We start from the raw sequence: 19,603 nt of genomic DNA, 5'->3' as shown, positions 1-19,603 counted from the left end.
GTCGTGGCCTTTGTACTCCTCGTGCAGTATAAACGTGGAAGCAGTCCCCCAAATGAGAAGCAGGGGGCTTTGAAAGAGATGACTGAGCAACATGGTTGGAATGGTGCGGGTTAGGGAGCTCTCCTGCGGTGCTCTGAAACCGGCCCCCATTCACAGAGGGCAGGGAGAGACCAAAGACAGAGGCAGCCACTCCAGGTTGCTAGGTGGCAGTTTTAACAAAACAGCAAAGGGAACTTACATACGAGGCTCCTCTTGGACAGCGGCAAGACGAAGGGATCCCTGTGGCTGCCCTCCACGTCTTAAAAAGCTTATTAAGAGGCCCTAACTGGGCTCAGGCACATAATACCGTGCAGATGTTTTTACCACCACATCACCACCTCAAGGTTATGTCCTTGGAGCAGCCTCTGGGAGCAGGAAAGGCAAGCGGAACCTGTATTCCAAGGACAGGGGCTCGGGTGAGGAGCCTCAGAGTGCTCACAGGTCAACGGGCAGGCGGGCATGTCTTTTTGATGACATTCCCCAATGCGCCACCCTCAGTAACAGGCTCTTACAATCTCACATGCCTGAAGGGTCAGCAAGGGGTTTCATTAACGTGGAGGTGGCTCTTTTGATGGCTATCTGCTGCATTGGAGGAGGATGCCACAGCAACAATACAGGCACCTGTTAGAGAAAACACAGATTAAGACAATAATTCCCCAAATTAGTGACACCTCTTTCTATTAAGAGCCCTAGGATCCAAGCCATTGATTTAGTCAATCTTCTAGCCTGGGGTTGGATCACTCAGGGCATTTTCACCTGTGTCCTCATGTGATTCGATAAAGATCTACATTAGCATACTCATAAGGTATGAGCTCAGAACATTTTGGTGCCTCACAAGGCACCTCCTTGTGAGGTAGTAATAATGTCCAAGGACATCCTATTTTAGAAGATAGTTTTGCTTGGGGTGACTCAGTCAGTTAAGCGTCCAACTTCGGCTTGGGTTATGATCTCACGGTTCGTGAGTTTGAGTCCCGTGTCGGGCTCTGTGCTGACAGCTCAGAGCCTGGAGACTGCTTCAGATTCTGTGCTTCCCTCTCTCTCCCTGCCCCTCCCCTGCTCTCACTCTGTCTCTCTCTCAAAAATAAGTAATAAACACTAAAAAAATTTTTTTTAAAAAGACAGTTTTTCTCACTAGAGTCATTTCAGTGTTCAGTAAGGACAGGTTTTTTTTTGGTTTTGGTTTTGGTTTTTTGGCTATCGTTCAGGGCGTGCTGACTGAATTTAGTAAGGACTTCTGTGTATGCTATACCATCCTCCAGGCCTATGGAGGGAGCAAAGACAGTAGCCAAATAATCATACCAGTGAAAGACAGTGTCTACCTGGCCTTGAGGAGAGGGAGGTTGGCAGCTTTAGGAACCTGACTTAGTTGTGCACACTACACATGTTGGCCCTGGGGGGCAGTACTGTGAGGTGTGACGAGATAGACCGAGGACAGGATTTGCCAGAAGAGGAACCCCCATCTTCTCTTCTCTCTCAGGCTGTACGTTCTGTTTCAGACACAGTACATTTCAACAGGTCCGGCTTGCGGCAAGACAAGGGGACCCCGGTGGAGACTGGGCAGTTTCTCCCCACCCAGGAATTTGAAGGAACTCACCAGCCCTGGCGGTATGCCCTGTTGCAGTTTCCAGTAAATCATTCCTTTCCCAGGTGTGACGGGGCTTGGCATTCTCAGCAGATAGCATATTGATCCACGGTGGAGAGCTGGGGCAACGGCTGTTTCCCGTCATTTCCACACCTTTTTCGTGTTGGGGGCCTTGCCAGGGGTCCCCAGTCTGGCATATGGGGCAACTGGCCCTGCTCACTGAGTATCCAAATGTATTATTCCACCTGGTTTTATCTGTTAACAATTTAACATGCTGTCTTAATATGTTTTCTTTCTACCAACCCTGCCGCTGGTGGATTATAGAGGAGATGAAACCTCCATTTAATGTCATTTTTTTTTTGCCCAGTCTTATACAGCATGACCTTTGAAATGTGACCACCACGCCCGACCCCAGTTGCTATCTGATGAAGGTGTCCATAAATGGCACTCACTCTCTCTAATCTCCTTATGGTGGCAGCCTGTTTTGCATTGCTGCAGGGGATGGCTTGGGTCAGGCCAGATGCTGCGTCCACAGAAACCAGGGCATATTTAGAACCCTCACTTGGAGGGGACCAATACGATCAACTGGCCAGTCCCTCACTGGTTGGGAACTCCAGTGAATGGCCCCAGATTCTTTCAGCAGTTGCCTTGGGTGTTTAGAACACACGGGATAGCCTGTCACTTCATTAGCAATGTCACTGTACTTCAAAGGCAATTTTGGCATCTTTGGCAATACACCATCCCACCTGGGCCTTGTGATGGCCATTCTTTCTGTGCACCCAGTCTGCTGTATCTACTGCAGGGTCTTTAGCTAAAGCTTGTACCTGAAACAAGGGGGCATCAGCTTCCGGATTGCCAGAGGGGGTTGTCAGTGCCTCATGAGCTGACACATGGAAAACAGTGAGGGCTGCCACCAACTGTAGGTTCATGTCTCAGGAGCTCTCCTGGGGTGCTCTGAAACCGGCCCCCATGCACAGAGGGCAGGGAGAGACCAAAGACAGAGGCAGCCACTCCAGGTTGCTAGGTGGCAGTTTTAAGAACAGCAAAGAGAACTTACATACGAGGCTCCTCTTGGACAGCAGCAAGACGAATGGATCCCTGTGGCTGCCCTCTACGTCTGCTTCAGATTCTGTGCCTCCCTCTCTCTCCCTGCACATAATACCGTGCAGATGTTTTTACCACCACATCACCACCTCAAGGTTATGTCCTTGGAGCAGCCTCTGGGAGCAGGAAAGGCAAGCGGAACCTGTATTCCAAGGACAGGGGCGAGGGTGAGGAGCCTCCAATCACCTGGGTCCAGCTCATGGGTCAACTGGCAGTTAACATCTTTTTTGATCATGTCCCCCAGTGAATGGCTAAAAGATTTTTAAGATACAGATATTTGTTCTGAATACAAGCATCTAATTTTGCTTCCTCTCATGCTTAAACTCCAGTAAAAACTTAAGCCCATAAGGACAAGATGACAGCAACCTCGTTTTGGAAGCTGGAAAGCATGAGAGGTAAGTACCCCAAACCCCAAAAGTATGGAAAGCTGAGAAACAACCCAGTTTAAACCACAGAATCCTTAAAATGTTCCAGAACTGCAAGAGGTACCTCAAGAATTAGAGTAAAGGGGGAATAGGGAGAGGCTGTCTGAAAATAAGGGGAATATGGTGAAAGCTGCTTAACAAGCAGATCATTTCTCCAGGCTTATGTCTCTAGGCAACTATCTCTCTCCCATCTCGACTGAAGTCTGGAGGTTTCATTCTCTGGAGTGGGTAAATTCTCTAATGTCCTTCCAGGAGAAAGATAAGAAAATTGGGAGAGCAGTCCAGCAGATAAGAAATCATCAATTAAGTAATTCAAGAAAAACTTCCAGGACTGAAGCACTTGAGGTTTCGGAATGAAAAGGCCAAGAATAGATCCTGAAAGCTTCTAGAGAAAAAAAAAAACAAGTCACAAAAGATCAAGAATCAGAATATCATCAGATTTCTCAACAGCAACGCTTGAAGCTCAAAGACAATGAAGGAATGCATTTGAAATTCTAAAAGAGTATGGTTTCCACCTAAAATTATTAGTCAAGTGGGAAAGTCATTTCAAACGTCAAAATATTTACCTATCATACAGTCTTGCTCAAGCAACCACTAGAGAATGTGTTTTACCAAAACAAGGAAGCAAGCCATGAAAGACTAAGAGGGGTACAGAAAATAGGAGATGACACTAGGAGCCGGGGACTTTGAGAGGTAATCAGGTCATGAAGTAGGCATCCTCCTGAATAAAACTGGTGCCCTTATAAAAAGGACTCTAGAGAGTCCCATCACCTTCCTGCTGCCTTGTGAGGACACAATGAGAAGAGAGCCATCTTTGAGCTAAGAAGTGGGCTCTCACCAGACACCAAATCTGCCAGGGACTTGCTCTTGGACTTCCCAGCCTCCAGAACTGTAAAAAATACGTGTTTGTTGTTTAAGCCACGCAGTCCTTGCTACCTCTGTTATAGCAGCCTGAGAGGACCAAGGCACCAGCTGGGGCTGATGCAGCCAATGTAAGGACCACACTCTGAGAACCACTGCCTCAATAGATCCTGTCCTTTGGAACTTGAATATTTAGGTGGTCTTCTAAACCCAATTTGTTTTTCAAGAACTGATTACAGCTTGGTGGGATGACACCTTAGGGTTGAATCTAAGTGGCATTTCCACGTACTGAAATCATTTTTGAGGCTAGCTCGAGCAAACATTTCAATGCAGGTGTCAGCCTGAGGTATACGGGTTAAAAATTAAATATGAAAGTAGCAGTGGGCTCTGTTCACAGTAGGTAATACCCCTTTGCTCATTTAATTCTCACAACAACCCACGAGACAGACTCAAACTAGTGTCATCTCTAGTTTACAGATGAAGGGGCACCAGAAGTTAAACAGTTTCATACAGATAGTAATGTGTGGAGCTAGGATTTGAACTTAGTGTAGCTCCAAAGGCAGGATCTTAACCATGCTATTCAGTCTCCATCCCCAAGAAGAACAAGGCTCAGGCTGGTCAGATGCCTGGGAGCCTCACCCCTCACCACCTTTGAGCAAGAATCGTCAGTTCAGATGGAGGAACACAGCCTCCTAGGGCCGTTTTCAACAACCATAGCAATGTGATTTTGGTAGATGGTAATTTAAATTAGGTAACAAGACCACAGTCTGGTTCGCAGCGATGGAAAAAACAGGGTCACCATTAGGGTGACACAGTCTAAGACTCCACCACGAGAGGGTGCAGCGTGGGCCAGGATGGCTTCCAAACTCTCCATGAGCCATCCTTTCCACACTTTGAATAGAAACTCTCAGAGTCCCATCTTACATCCATCTTCCCCTCCTATAAGCAAAAGCGTTCAGCCTTTACTGGGATCTTCCAGATATAACAAGGTGACCACCCCATTGAGTAAGCAGCCCAGCATACTTTAAGGAAAATAGTAATTACAAAAAGCTTCTTAACCTTGAGCTGGAAATTGTCTACTATGACCCTAACTGTTCCTAGGTTTTCCCTTGGGAACCTCCAGAGCAACTATGATAGCTTTTCCACAAGGTACTCTTCAGGCATCGAAGATGAACAACCAGTATCTCCTCCTCTTCTGCTTTCCAAAGCTTTCCTTTTTGGGGCTAAATAAATCAAATTCCCTCAACTGTTCCTCCTATAACATAGTTTCCAGACTTCTTGCCATCTCACTCATAACCTCTTTTTAATGTTTTGTTTTTTATTTTTATTTTTGAGAGAGAGAGAGACAGAGAGAGAGACAAAGCATGAGTGGGGGAGGGGCAGAGAGAAAGGGAGGCACAGGATCTGAAGCAGGCTCCAGGCTCTGAGCCATCAGCACAGAGCTCCATGCAGGGCTCGAACTCACAAACCGCGAGATCATGACCTGAGCCGAGTTGGATGCTCAACCGACTGAGCCACCCAGGTGCCCCATCACCCATAACCTTTTTTGATGAACTTGAAGGATGTGGTGCAAAGCTAATCTGTACATTCCAGGTCGGGCATGGTCTGGCCAATGCAGCATATAGCAAAATTGTTACCTCGTATGGGCTGACATGCCTTAACGCTTTCTGGGCATTAACCATGTCTTAGCTTTCTAGGCAGTGATATACCTCTTGGCTCATAATGAATTCATGATCAACTAAAACTCCTTGCTATGTCTGACAGGAAATATTGTTCAGCCAGGTCTCTTTCATCTTTTATCCATGCAGTCAGTTTGTTTCATGAAAAAAGAATTTTACATTCATCTCTTAAAATCCTACCTTATTTGAGCCAGTCCATCTTGAATGCAGAGACTCAGAAGCAATGTGTCCTCATGTACTCCAATGAGAGAAGTTTAGGAAAAACGTGACAACCTGTAAAGCCTGACTTTTTAAAATGGCTTCTCAGGGGCACCCAGGTGGCGAGTCAGTTAAGCATGACTCCTGGTTTTGGCTCAGGTCATGATCTCACGATTGGTGAATTTGAGCCCATATTGGGCTCTACGCTGATGGCTTGGAGCCTGCTTGGGATTCTCCCTCTCTCTCTGCCCCTCCCCTGCTCTTTCTCTCTCTCTCCCTTGCCCCCTCTCTCAAAATAAATAAATAAACTTAAAAAAAATAAAAAAGGCTTCTGTCTGCATGCATGGACAGCCACCAAAAAGGTGTCCACTTAGCAGCTGCCAAACAGTGGAGACCAACAGGGACAGAGGTGTCACTGCGGCTGCTGCTCCTTTGGGGGCTGCTGCTATTATTGCTGCTTTCCCTCTCCTTGCTTTTCACATCTCTCGTTTTTGAATCCCAAAGCAAGCAGAATAAGTGTCAAGAAGACACTAGGATGCACAATCTTCTCATAGCATTTACAGAAATGTCTCTGACTCTCTGCAAATGTTTCTTTGACAGTTTATGTGTACGTGTCAGGGAGGGGGGTGTTTTTAAAGCTTTGAGAGTACAATCTCTTATTCTGAAAGAAGACCCACTCCTCAGAAATAATTGGGCTTTGACTTGATACAAGATCAAATGTGTGGAAAAAGGTTTATAATTTACAGTTTGCCTTTACTAAGCAATAAGAATATTTTGCAATATTATGTCATAACTGTTTTTGTTTCAAACCCCAATCTTCAAGTTCTTATTTTTTATAGTTGAAAATTCTGATTAAAATCACAAGTTATCTAACCCTGGCTCTTAGCTTTTTTTTTTTTTTTTTTTTTTAAATATTCCTTTCCAGTGCAAGAAAAAAAAGTACCATGAGTTGTTCTAGTATGAACGAGAACCAGACAGCCGTGGCCATAATTGTACATTCCTTAAATCCCATCTCTATTGCCTGGGCAACCCTAGTTAGAGATTTTTTTTCTTCATCAATGGAAGATGTGTTCTTTCAGGATTGGAATTCACACAATTGGAAGATGTGTTCTTTCAGAATTGGTAGAGGAGTAAGACCTACCTTATATGTGTGGGACAATCTGAAATTAATTGGTGGCTCTCCAGTGGAATCTTTGAACCAAGGGAAATAAGCTATGTAGGATAGATACCTTTTGATGGGAAACAGAACCCTACTGCTGTGATTTTAAGTGAAGAAACAGAGCCACGTAAAATTTTTAAAAAGCGTCCATTCTATAATCAAAACTGAAGCCTTATTAAATGCCATCTAACAAAATTTAAAATAGGAAGTAATGGGGAACAATTAAAATGATCACGTTAAGAATTCTGAAGACAGGAAGAATTACTATGGGAAAGCAAAGGGCCCGGGCAAATGAAGTAATGGAATCATAAACAGAATGATTAACGTCCTTGAGCTCAGATTTATCAGATAACAACCAGTTGGTCATCCTGGCAACGTAAGAACCTTACTATATGGTGACTATCCACAGAAACAAAAACATAGAAAATAGGGCCATTTAAATTACAGATTGAATTAATAATGGCAAAATAACAAAAGCCTCTTTGGTATGGAGTTTTTAAAATCACCCATTTATTTACTAATAATATTTGTGATCATTATTATATCATCAATAGCAATAGTATAAGTAATTATTTTCAGTTGCCATGTTGCTGTATACAATACACTTTAGTATGTATGATCCTATTAAAACACATCCAGCGGATGCTCAGTCACAGATTCAGATCATTGTGTCTCTTAAGCATATTCCAAATAGATATCTGAAGTTCAGTCCTTGAATTTGGTGGCATGATTACTACCAACGTTAGTCCCTTGCCTTTGTGAAGATGCCAGGGAATTTCCTCTTCCTCCTCTCTCTCTGTCCCTTAGGGTTTTTGCTCCTTTGGCTCCGTGCATACTGTCGCCGAGGCTGCACCGCCGCTATCGGGGCTCTGGTACCACTGCTCGTATAGCCCAAGACCATCTGTGTTGGGTTTTGCTTTCTTCCAAGTGTGTTTGCTTCTGCTCTTGCTGCCGAGGCCTCCACGGCGCTTCCCACCAGGACAGTGGCTACCAGGGTCCTTGCTGGGGTGCCTCCCTGCAGCCTCTGCGTTGCCCTTGCGCTTTGCTGGGACACCCAAGTTCCAGTTTGGGGCTTGCGCTTTCCAGGAGATGTTACAGAAAATGTTACCATTTTTTATAGAAACGTGAATGGGTTTTTCCTCTTGCTTCAATGTGGATTTCAGAATTTCACTGTTATGTATTTTTGTTTGTTTGGAGACACATGCTTATTTATGTTGGTCAAGCTTGTTAATGATGTTTTCAGTTTTAAGCTATGAATAAGATGATGATGTTGATTAGTGAAAAGGGGTCCCAGAGTAGAGTGATTAAGAGCTCAAGCTCAGTTGGGGCGCCTGGGTGTCTCCGGCTCAGGTCGTGATCTCACGGTTTGTGGGGTTGAGCTCTGCCTCCTGCTCTGTGCTGACAGCTCAGAGCCTGGAGCCTGCTTCGGGTTCTGTGTCTCCCTCTCTCTCTGCCCTTCCTCTGCTCGTGGCTTGTGCTCTCTCGTGCTCTCTCTCTCTCTCTCTCTCTCTCTCAAAAATCAATAAACATTGAAAACATTAAAAAAAAAAAAGTTCAAGCTCTGTCAACACACAGAGCTGGGTTCAAATCTGCTCAATTCTAATCATTTGATTACGAGAATGTTATTTAACTCTTAGAATTTTGATTTTGTACAAAACAGGTAATAACAGTATGATTCTCACAGGATGCCTTGGGAATCATGAACAAAAATGAAATGCAGGGCGCCTGGGTGGCTCAGTCGGTTGAGCGTCCGACTTGGGCTCAGGTCATGATCTCCCCAGTTTGTGTGAGTTCGAGTCCCACGTCGGACTCTGTGCTGGCAGCTCAGAGCCTGGAGCCTGCTTCAGAGTCTGTGTCTCCTCCTCTCTCTGCCCCTCCCATGCTCATGCTCTGTCTTTCTTTGTCTCTCAATAATAAACATTGAAAAAAATTAAAAAACAAAACAAAACTAAATGCATGTAAAAGGCTTTGGACCTGACACATATCACTACTAATTTTCATTACTGTTCTTACTGGAGTATCAATTACCATATCCTACACGCAGCTAATCGTATGCTTTGTACAAATAAGCATTACATAAGTTTTGGTTTCATAATGAAATCAGTAAATGAATATTAATAGATGGTACCTCTAATATCTTATCCAGTGAAATTGTAAGATTTAAAATTTGCATATCCCTTTCTTTAAGAACAAATGTTTTCATTATTACTTTATAAAAGTTCTCCAAGGTTTATGCCATCAAAGCTAACAGAAAAGATTTCTGGCTTCAGCAAAAATTTTCTCTGATAGACCTTAAAACAAAGCAAGTGCAATCTTTTCTCCAGGGAGAAAAATCAAATGCAAGTAAATATTTATAAATAAGTATTTAAGGAGGAATAAAATAAAATCTGTCAATAGTCATCTATTCATCCACTTGTACATACTATTTAATGAATATGTGTAGAGTGTTACAATGTCCTAAACTGATTCTGGATTAATCCCTTTAAATGCATTGCTGGCTGAAGAGAAGGCTGCACTGGGCTTAAGGTTGGGATGAAGGTGGGGGGACTTGTGGGCCAGAAAGGAGCCCATTCCAAGGCTCAGTATCTCTATCGTCAAGTGGGGATGTGGCTATTCCTTCCCTGCCTTCTTTGCAGGATGCCCTCATCTTCCTGATCCCTGTGCTGGAGTGTCCCAGGCCTCCCTCTTTGACCTCTTTTCTTCTTAATCCATGCTCACTTTTTGAATAATTTCAATCAATCCCATGACTTTAAATACAATCTATATGCTTATGATTCCCAGCTTTATATCTTCACTCTAATCTCTCACTTGAGCTCCAGATTTGCACTTTTAATGGCCCACTTCGTACTGCCATTTGGGCATTAAATGGGCATCTCAAACTCACCCTGTGGAAGATGAGCTCCTGATTCCCCCCTCCCCCCACACCTGTTCCTTCTCCAATGTTCCCCATCTCAGTAATCCCCTAGCCAATCACCAGACTGTTCAGGCAAAGCCCCTTCTCTCTCCCACATACCATGTCTAACCCATCAACTTCAAGCTCTCCCCCTAAACATTTCTCACCTCCTCCATCATACCGTAGTCCAAATAAGCATCAACTCTTTCCAAACGTGCTGCAATAGCCCCTATTTGAACGCTTTTGTTCTTGTCCCCTCGAAAGCAGCCAGAATTATCTTTCAAAATTGTAAGTCATATTCTTTGTATTATTATCCAACACATTCCAAGTTAAACCCAAAGTCTTTACCAGGACCTCTAATGCTCTAGACTGCTGGGTTTTGCTTGTCATTGGCCTTCAGTCTTTCTTGCTGAGTGGCTTCTTCCCACTCTTTGACATCCTACCTTGTTCTTCCCTCAGGGCCTTTGCAGTCACCAGTCCCTCTGCTTAGAACACTCTTCCTCAAGCTTCTCGAGGCTTTTCCCACCACTTGTTTCAGGTCTCTGCTCATCTGTTACCTCCACATAGTTCTCCTGATCAGCCTCTCTTTAATACTCTTTCTCACATGAAATCACCCTACTTGGCCTCATTTTTCTTCAAGCATTCATCAACCCCAACATTACATTTATTTGGTGAGTGGCTTAACTTAACCATCAGAAGAGATTCTTCTTATTCATGTCTGAAGTCTTGTCACTTGGAATAGTGTCTGATACATAAAAGACATTCAATAAATGTTTCTGAAATGGGTAACTGAATGTCTCCACTTCCTTCCCGCCCAGGGAACACAGTACCATGGGCAGACTGAAGTTCGGTTCCTTGACTTTTTGATACCATTTACTGAGCACTTATGTGCTAGGCATAATACTGATGTATTTCCCCCCCGTATATTCATTATCATGTTTAATCCTTAAACTGTACAAAGTAGGTATTATTATTGACATTATTATTTCTATCTCCTATTTTACAGATGAGGAAACAACTCAGCAAGGTTCAATAACTTGGCCAACACCGCTAGGAAGAGATAGATCTGTGTTGGGAAAGGCAGCAGTTTGTTGACCCTTGCACAGCTGCTGAAGAGTACCATGGGCCTGGAGCATTCCCTCGCGTGAAGATAAGGAGCCATCACAGCCTGTGCGGGACTTACCCCTTTGTTGGGGATATCTTTCCTTGTTTTGGGTTTGGTGTATACTCAGGGGCTCTCTCCCTATTTTTTCAAGCTCCTTATCTTACGTGTATGTGCACGGGCAGGAAGATAGGGGTAAGCTATCTCTAAAACAGCTCTAATAAAACCTTTCAAGCTGTTTAGCCAAAGCTCCAGATAATTCCATTATTTCATCTAAGATTTTCCCATTCTTAAGTGTAATTTGTTTACTGTTACAAAGTAAGTCACAGGACCTACAGAGAATTAACTCAGATATCTGGTACATGTGAGTGAACAAGCTTTACTCCCCAGCCCCCGGCCCCCCTCCCCTACCCCACCCCCAAAAACACACAGGTGTACAATGTACTTTGTATATTAATTCTGTCTCCAGGAATTTAGAAGACTTGGGCTTAGGAAAGAAAACTTCTGTTGTTCCCGGCAGCATTCAAAATTATATCCGAGATGAAACTTTTAACCAAGTAGAATTAACTCCTAGAGAAAAGAAGCTTGATGGTGCTGTACTCATTGATGATCTTGCTGTTTTTTTCAAGTCACACTTACCTCCCAAGATGCTTATAACATTGTCGACTCCTGCCCAATAAATATTCTGATGCTGGTGAAGAGGTTCTTTATATTTTTGCCCTTGGAAAGTCATTCACATGGATATTTTGTTTCAGAATATCCCATTTCTCTTCCTGAAATATGTGTCATTATATAAGGCTTAGTATTTCATTTCTCAAACCTCTACTTGTCTACAACATTGTTAGAAATAAGTCTCTCACTGTTCTTGTGAAATTTGGCAAGAGATTGAGAACGGAAGTTTTTCTTATTTATTTATTTATTTACTTACTTACTTATTTATTTATATTAAGTTTATTTACTTATTTTGAGAGAGAGAGAGAGCAAAGGAGGGGCGGAGAGAAAGGGAGAGAGAGGATTCCAAGCAGGCTCCACACTGCCAACACAGAGCCCAAGGTGGGGCTCAAATTCAGGAACCTTGAGATCATGACCTGAGCCAAAAGCAAGAGTCAGATGCTTAACTGACTGAGCCACCCAGTACCCCAGAAGTTTTTCATATTTAATTGCTAAAGTGAAAACAGTTGATTATCTGAAGAACATGTTTAATCCTGCTTGGCCTTTTTCTGCGTCCCCAGAGTCTCCAAGACAGCTTCAGACAACCATGTTGTTCTGTTCTGTTAGAACAGAAGAGACACTGGAAACTACAAACTTAATCCCTCCTTTTAGAGAAGACCTGACTTGCTTCCATTGGCCTGGTTTGTCTCCAGGAAATAGAGATGCATTAAACTATTCACATGGGCAAGAAAAAATTAGGAAAAGAAACTGGCTTTCCAAATGTACTGCAAATACAGAGTAACTGGTTTTTGTTAGCCTCCTCTACCGTACCCCACCCTCCATTAGCAGAAACATGAGAAAGTTCAGAGAATCTCATTGTTAATGTCTGTGTTTGGAGTCCAGCTCTTACATAATATACAACTGAAAGGATAGAATTTTAGGTAATTATTGAGTCTCAGGCTAGCTTAAAACCCATCCAATTGTCTGTTTGCAATGGTGAGTAATGAACACAAGAATGACTATGATGATTCCCAACATGGCGTAGACCAGATGAAACTGCAGACGATTCCAGGACTTGATTAAATGTTTAAGATATTACCTCATGGGGACGCCTGGGTGGCTCAGTCAGTTAAGCGTCTGACTTCGGCTCAGGTCATGACCTCACGTCCGTGGGTTCGAGCCCCACATCAGGCTCTGTGCTGACAGACAGCTCTGAGCCTGGAGCCTGCTTTGGATTCTGTGTCTCCCTCTCTCTGCCCCTCCCCCACTCCCACTCTGTCTTTCTCTCTCTCTTTCAAAAAGAAATAAAACATAAAAAATAAAAATAAAAAAATAAAAGATAGTACCTCATAATAAAAGCATGTTCCCTTAAAATAGCACTTCAATTTCCAGTAGTCACTCTGGATGGCCAGGTGACGTTATTTATGCCATCCTAATCAATTATGCAATTGCTACCATTATGTATTCTGGGCAAATGAACTCATCATTCTTCGTTTCCACCCCTACCAACTTCAAAGAAATATTATGAAGATAAATCAGACAAAATGCATGAAGACAGGAGCATTACACTGGGGTTCTTTGGAAGTACACAAATAAATTGTGTGTAAGATTTATGTATTTATGTACACAGAGCATTCTTTTGGTTAGAAGCTTTTATCAAATTCTTAAAAGGAATCTGTAACCTCAAAGTGGTTAAGAAGCACTTACAGTCAATCAAAAAAAAAAAAAAAAAGGATTTCATTAGAGCTGTTTTAGAGACAACCTCTCCCTACCACCTTTCCCTGCCAAAGACACACACTCAGGATAAGGGTCTTAAATAGAAAGAGAGTTCCTGAACTTACAAGTGTTCTTATGATGCCCAAGAAGTCACTACCCTCCATGATAATGCAGTTGTCCATGGAAGCACCAGAAGACCACAAACTGAATCAGACCCTACTTTGGCTACTCCAATCAACGGAACACCCTTTCTGTCAGCACAAATAAAGCCTACTACAGCCCCAGAAAATACATCTTCTTTAGCTATCACTGTATCTTCCCCTCCACCCTTTCCTCATAATCATTTCTGACATGCACACTGACCTTCTAAATGTCTTTTTTTGTGTTTATTTATTTATTTTGAGGGGGAAGGGGCAGAGAGAGAGGGAGAGCATGAGTCTTCAGCAGGCTCTGCACTATCAGCATGGAGCCCGACACAGGGCTCACACCCACGGACTGTGAGATCATGACCTGAGCCAAAACCAAGAGTTGGATGCTTAATGGACTGAGCGACTGAGGTGCTCCTTACCCTCTTAATTTCTAATTTAAGTTGGTAGTAAACAACAGATTCAATGCCCTAACAGGTTATTACTTAACAGGTATACATCGAGTGTCTTCCAGTTTCCAGGCACTATGCTAGCCAGGGATGCAACAGAAAACGAGGTCAGTGCTTCCATTATGAAGCTTGACCCAACAAGGGCCAGAAAGGAAACCAGTACAACGCAGTCTTGGGGGGGGGGGGGGGGGGAGGGTAGCACAGGAGGAGAAGCAGAGCAGACAGGGCACACACAAGAGGAATGCCTAATTGAGTCTTGATGGTCACTAAAGGAAAAGAATATTAATAAACATCCCCTAAATAGCATTCACTGTACAACCGGCACTCTTCCAAGTGCTTTGTATCACTGTTTAATTCCCTTAAGGATTCCAACAACATTAACTGAAGAGCCGGACTGCAGAGTAAGGAGTAGGGTCACCGGCACATTCCAGGCAGAAGTAAGAGCAGGTATAAAGCCCCAGACGTAGGAGAGCATGGAAGAGAAACAGACACAAAGGTGCATCAGAGGCACCTTGTGACAGCTCACCAGATCTAACTGTTAAGTATTCAGGGATTTTGCAAACCAGCAACTGTTGGTAGCTCAAAATCAGCCACAGCAGGAGTATTTACATTACGGAAGTTGGAAAATATCACAAATCAATCATCCGATATTTGGGTTTGGTTTTTGGTTTTGAGAGGCATTTTATCAGCACACCACTATGCCGAGGTGTAGGAAATAAGGACTTGACAATGACGGTCATTAACCACTCTGACGTGAGAGTTGTGGAGCAGGCTTCTCTTAAAGTCTACTTCTTGTCTCTTGGACAGCAACCAAATGAGGTTTGTCAAAGACTGGAGTATAACTAGAAAACATCTCATACCTTGAGTCCATTTTATGTTGAGCTGGGGACATGCCCAACCCGAAATGCTTTGTTTGTTTATCTTGATGTCATAGACAAAGCTATTGTGTGTTTTTCTATGCAGCTCAAGGTCAGTTTGTTTGTTGACAGATATCATTACGGTGGTGTGCCAACATCAGCTCAAAGAGAGGAAAAGGATGATATGTTAGAATATCATAGGGGCACCTGGGTGGCTCAGTCGGTTAAGCATCCGACTTCGGCTCAGGTCATGACCTCACGGTCCGTGGGTTTGAGCCCCGCGTCAGGCTCTGTTATGACAGCTCAGAGCCTGGAGCCTGTTTCAGATTCTGTGTCTCCCTCTCTCTCTGCCCCTCCCCTGCCCACGCTCTCTCTCTGTCTCAAAAATAGATAAGAACATTTAAAAAAAAGAATATCATATAAAAATAATTTAACATTTTACTGGCACTTTGACCCAACTTAAACCACACACCTAGATCCCTACATTGTATCTGAAATATACATGTCACCCTCCATCTCAGTAGTGATGCTAACCTACCCCCTTCAAATTATAAAACCACTCTTGTTGTCGCAGTGCATAGAGAGGAGCGATTTTTACATCCAGACTGGATGCAAAGTCTATGAGTAAAACACAACATCTTTAAAACTCCTAGGAAATCTTTTAGGACTAGAAGGAAATTCTTCCCCAGTTCTCCTCACCTTGAAGTAAGTAACATTAAAGTGTATATGTACAGTCCGTGCAATCAGCCCGGAGAGGCAGAAAGTTTCACTGAAGGACAGTGATGTGTGCTGTCTGAAGATGGCAACGCTCAGTAGGAAGGAAATACTATGTTTCTAACGTATATCCGTTCACCCTATGCTGAAACCTAGATTATGACAAAAAGTGCCAGCTTTAATGCAGGGGAAGCCCTAAACAAGGTGGAAATTACATGGTCCATTTTGAGCATTCAGAATGGCTGTGTCCAGAGCAAGAAGAGGCCTTTGTGGAGTAAGGAAATCACTGTCACTTTTCTACGGGTCCCGTTACTGTCTGCAGACAGATCATGCATTAGGTTATTTGTGTGTTCATATATTTATTCAGATTTTTTTTTCTGTGCAATGCTCCCCTTTGCTCACGTTCCATAGATTTTAAAAACAACTCACCGAGGGGCGCCTGGGTGGCTCAGTCGGTTAAGCGTCCGATTTCAGCTCAGGTCACGATCTCGCGGTCCGTGAGTTCGAGCCCTGCGTCGGGCTCTGGGCTGATGGCCCAGAGCCTGGAGTCTGCTTCGGATTCTGTGTCTCCCTCTCTCTCTGCCCCTCCCCCGTTCATGCTCTATCTCTCTCTGTCTCAAAAATAAATAAATGTTAAAAAAAATAAAATAAAATAAAAACAACTCACCGAAAGACAACTTTTGTCTTGGCCACCACGTTTCCCATGCAGAGCTTACTTTTTGATAGGATCATTCTGGCCAATCTTCCTGATGTCATCACAGCCTCTGCCTGAACCCCAGCAAGAAGGTCCAGAGCAGCAGATGAAAACCCAGACAGGGCAGAATGGTGGACGATCCTTTTCTGCCAGCAAAACAGAGCCGGAGACCATGAGGAGACATACCAGCCCGGTGCACCTGGCTGTCCTCCCCCTCCAATTACGCTGCTGTTGGCCACCAGCATGTTCTTCACTGCCTGGTTCTTCACTTATGAGATCACCTCCCTCAAGTACACGCAGGGTATATCTATTGCTTATGTGAAAGAGAAGAGCATAAAATAAAATTTCTTGATCCTATTATGTGCTAAACAACTCACCTATCTTCTTCCATTTAATCCTCACTACAAACTACAAAGAAGGTGGATTTAGGCTCATTTTACAAATGAGGGCAAGTCCCTTGCATAGGATTACACATCTTACATTTGACTCCTCCATTCAACAAACACTCATTGAGTGCTCCCTATGAGCTGGGTGTTCTGTAAACAAGAGGTGTTGGTTGGGTTAAACGATAGCAAATAAACACGGTCCAACTTCAGGTTGGTTTCAGTTTCCCTGCAGTGAAAGTCACAAGAATGCAGACTCAGTCCTAAAGGTTTCAATTTGGAAATGAAGTTCAGAGAAAGCGGTGCTTCTTCAATCTAATGAACATGCGTTAAGTGCCTATAGGAAACAGGGTCCTATGTTCGAACCGTCAGACCCCTTATCCTTGGCCTCACTGGCTATCATTGTTGCTTGAAGAATGCAGCATTCCCTTCTAATAAAAGCATGGAAGCCTAAAATACAAAATCAATAAAAAAAAAAAAAAAAGTAGAGCTCTTCAGTTTAGAAGTGGGAACGCTTGAATTTTTGCTCATTCTGGGCAGAATATCTCAGATTGTGCAGATCACAGTTTGAAAACCACTGAGCAGGGCGCCTGGGTGGCTCAGTCGGTTAAGTGTCTGACTTCGGCTCAGGTCAGAATCTCGCAGCTTGTGAGCTCAAGCCCCGCACTGGACTCTGTGCTGACAGCTCAGAGCCTGGAGCCTTCTTCGGATTCTCTGTCTCCCTCCCTCTGTCTCTCCTCTGCTTGCGGTCTGTCTCTCTCAAAAATAAACAAAAAAATTAAAAAAAATTGTTTTTTAAAGAAAAGAAAACCACTGAGCAACTCAGTACGGCATTGATTCAGGAGAGTAGGCATTGGGTTCCATGACCCCTGGGGTGCTGATCTGGGGAAGGTGCTGAGGAGCTCTGGTCCTGGGACCCACCTGAGTGTAGACTGGGAGGTCATTCATGTACACAACCCCACCACTCTCCATAACCTTCCTTTGGCAAGGGCTGACATCTTCGGTCTTGCCTACAATCACCCCCTTGTGCTCGTGGTCTTCCTGGATGGCATACCTGGGGGGCAAACTCCAGAAATGCTGACTGCAAACAAGGAAGAAAACCATCAGATCACCTTCAGCTGGCTGCTGGGAGGAATGTCACCTGACCACCTCCATCTGGCAGCCAAGAGGGAATGACATCTCCGCCTTCCATCTGATGCCTTCACCTGGCAGCTGGGAGGAATGTAAACAGCCCCAGGGCAGTGGTGTTCACACCCACCTCTGTTCATAGATTGATTGTTTTCTTGATAGTCACAGGCAGCCTGTAGAATCCTCAGCACACGATAGTGTCTGATATATTTTCAGGGGCAGAAATATTTTCCAACCTTCCCACTGGTATACTCAAATTTAACAGGGACAGAGAGATGGAATGCCATCGTAGCAGTCACCTTTGCTGATGGTGGGAAGGGGTCTTTGGGCCAGCAGCCATTGTATTCATCAATTTGGAAACAAGATTGAATCTGAAAACAAAATTGTGGGAAATGGCTAAGATATTTTTCGATCAAAACAAATGAAAGAAAACATAAAGAACATCCCTCGTATTTATCGAGTGTTTATTTAGTTCATTCTAGTAGTGTGTTTATTCATTCATCCTATAAATATTTAGCAAGTGTCTGACTGAGCCTATAGCGTGCTCAGCCTTGGGATAACTTTCTAAGAACTGGCACTACTTCCATGATGTCATACCTGAAGACGTTCCAGGGCATTTCAGACTTTCTCTTATTATAGTTTCTCTCCAATTCCCTACCGCGCCCTTTCTGAAAAACTGCAAGTCTTTAGGAAAACCATCAGGCCCTGGGCAGCCGTCTAATTGCCCTTGGGACAATCCCCAGTGTGGCCCGAAAGGTCACCAACATCATTTTGAGCCAACCTCCTAATTTGGACTAGAAGAAGCAGATCTCGCGTGGATGTGGGGCAGAGTTTTACCATCTGCAGGCAGAAATCTGTCTGGGTTCTTCCCAGATGGGAAAGAGAGAACTGAGAAAGCCAATTTCAAATTAAGTTGGCAGGAGCCAGAGTGAAGGAGACAATATTCTGGCAGTTTTTTTCAGACTTCTAAATTCTTTCCAGTTGAGAGAACAAATAGACCAGAAACATGAACACGTGGATCTCACTGGGTTGCCTCAAGTATAAAATAATGTGACCAATCTTCTCTTCTGATTTGGAGAGGGTCCTCAGAGTTGGAGGGGGCAAACACCTCCCTGTCCTCTCCCCACCTCTCCTCCACCCCTGTCCCACTGGGCTTCTGGGGCTCCCTCCAGAATGCAACCCAGGTTCTGCTCTCCCAGCACGGATTCCCGGGGAGTCTCTTACCCTTCCTCCTGCCTCCCTGGGAGCTCTCTGGGGAGGAAGAGCTTGGGGGTTAAGATCACAGGGTTTTTGCTCTGTGTCCTCTCAACAAATACAGTGAGTAAATCCAGAATTGTGTTTAAAAGAAGAAGTTGCTGGCTTAAAAAAGAGAGAAGCCCTTCACCCAAGAAGATGCTTACAAGGAAGAGTTGCTGGTGCTCTCCTGGACTAGAAAAATAGAATCTTCACTTTTGCTCCCAGGGAAGAACACGAACGGCTGAGAAAGCTGTGGATTTTTGCAAAGCCACAGAAGGAAGAAAGTGGAGGAGAAACATTTAAAGGGGAACACTTACTAATAAGAGAAGGGCCTCTCTGCCTGCTTTCCGTAACTTCCCAGCTCTTCAGATTCATTGACATTATGAGTCAGAAATTTATTTGGGGGATATTTCAGCTCCCTCACTGTTGGAAGGTACCTGTGAAAAGACTACATGGCCTCAAGGATTTACAGCAAAAAGAGAAATGGTCCAGTAGAAGGGGGAAAGTTCAAAACAGAAAAGTGAGATCTCTGGCTATAAGCAACACTCAGAAAACAGCCTCTTCAGGAAGGAAGCCAGTCCCTGTTA

At 43.9% G+C, this 19,603-nt stretch overlaps 1 long non-coding RNA gene across 1 annotated transcript; it reads right to left on the bottom strand.

Moving 5' to 3' along the window:
- Positions 1–7,232: 7,232 nt before the first annotated feature.
- Positions 7,233–18,886, bottom strand: LOC132670879 (uncharacterized). Its single transcript, XR_013557532.2, has 3 exons — positions 17,574–18,886; positions 16,243–16,582; positions 7,233–8,550 (listed from the first exon to the last, which is right to left on the bottom strand). It is a non-coding gene; the product is annotated as an uncharacterized LOC132670879 (long non-coding RNA).
- Between the last annotated feature and the right edge of the window lie 717 nt (positions 18,887–19,603).

This window comes from Panthera onca, chromosome C1 (genome assembly GCF_046562875.1).
Source record: "Panthera onca isolate mPanOnc1 chromosome C1, mPanOnc1 haplotype 2, whole genome shotgun sequence".
Classification (NCBI taxonomy): domain Eukaryota; kingdom Metazoa; phylum Chordata; class Mammalia; order Carnivora; family Felidae; genus Panthera; species Panthera onca.
This window is presented reverse-complemented; position numbering and strand designations above follow the sequence as displayed.